The sequence below is a fragment of the Lytechinus variegatus genome, chromosome 4, assembly GCF_018143015.1.
Source record: "Lytechinus variegatus isolate NC3 chromosome 4, Lvar_3.0, whole genome shotgun sequence".
NCBI classification, from domain to species: Eukaryota; Metazoa; Echinodermata; class Echinoidea; order Temnopleuroida; family Toxopneustidae; genus Lytechinus; species Lytechinus variegatus.
Genome location: NC_054743.1, coordinates 3,448,447 through 3,450,285, shown reverse-complemented (window position 1 = coordinate 3,450,285; position 1,839 = coordinate 3,448,447).

The following is a 1,839-nucleotide window of genomic DNA, read 5'->3' as shown; positions in this document are numbered from 1 at the left end:
TCTGAATATAATAATGGTTTATTTTAGCTAGACGGATGCGATGGCCCCGGTCTTCTGTCTTCGTTTTCCAGACACCCAACAACAGGTTTGGAAAACGAAGATCGAAGACCGGGGACATGTGTTATGTCAATGGTAGTAAAATTTTAATGCCAGCTGAGCTGAGCGCGATATATTGCTCAATCAATTATCATTCACATCACGATATCCATACAATATTAATCATTAACTTATCAACCAATCATAACTGATTACATATCCAATATCAGAATATTCCTGAATTTGATCTGAATATAATAATGGTTTATTTTAGCTAGACGGATGCGTGGCCCCGGTCTTCTGTCTTCGTTTTCCAGACACCCAACAACAGGTTTGGAAAACGAAGATCGAAGACCGGGGACATGTGTTATGTCAATGGTAGTAAAATTTTCATGACAGCTGAGCTGATCGAGCGCGATATATTGCTCAATCAATTATCATAAATGTATATAGTTGCAAACTGAAGTTAAGTTGAGACTGCTTGTACGTGATTGCGATATCCATACAAATATTAATCATTAACTTATCAACCAATCATAACTGATTACATATCCAATATCAGAATATTCCTGAATTTGATCTGAATATAATAATGGTTTATTTTAGCTAGACGGATGCGATGGCCCCGGTCTTCTGTCTTCGTTTTCCAGACACCCAACAACAGGTTTGGAAAACGAAGATCGAAGACCGGGGACATGTGTTATGTCAATGGTAGTAAAATTTATTGCCAGCTGAGCTGAGCGCGATGTATTGCTCAATCAATTATCATTCACATCACGATATATCCATACAATATTAATCATTAACTTATCAACCAATCATAACTGATTACATATCCAATATCAGAATATTCCTGAATTTGATCTGAATATATTAATGGTTTATTTTAGCTAGACGGATGCAATCCCCGGTCTTCTGTCTTCGTTTTCCAGACACCCAACAACAGGTCTGGAAAACGAAGACGGAAGACCGGGGACACGCGTAATGTCAATGGTAGTTGCAAACGGCAGTTAAGTTGAGACTGCTTGTACGTGATTGCGCAGTATGAGGTGTATTGTACGTTATAATTGTTATGTATTAATTATGCCCTAGCTGATAACGATATCCTTACAATTAATCATTAACTTATCAACCAATCATAACTGACTACATATCCGATATCAGAATATTCCTGAATTTGATCTGAATATAATAATGGTTTATTTTAGCTAGACGGATGCGATGGCCCCGGTCTTCTGTCTTCGTTTTCCAGACACCCAACAACAGGTCTGGAAAACGAAGACGGAAGACCGGGGACACGCGTAATGTCAATGGTAGTTGCAAACGGCAGTTCAGTTGAGACTGCTTGTACGTGATTGCGCAGTATGAGGTGTATTGTACGTTATAATTGTTATGTATTAATTATGCCCTAGCTGATAACGATATCCTTACAATTAATCATTAACTTATCAACCAATCATAACTGACTACATATCCGATATCAGAATATTCCTGAATTTGATCTGAATATAATAATGGTTTATTTTAGCTAGACGGATGCGATGGCCCCGGTCTTCTGTCTTCGTTTTCCAGACACCCAACAACGGGTCTGGAAAACGAAGATCGAAGACCGGGGACATGCGTTATGTCAATGGGAGAACATGTGTACGTGTAGGGGGCAAGGTCCAAAGTCCATTCTAACCCGCGCACGTGTTTTGTACACACTTTGCACTGCTTTGTACACACTTCGTGCGTGAACTACAAACGCTTTCACACGAGTGTGATACGTGTCCCCGGTCTTCGGTCTTCGCTTTCCAGACACCC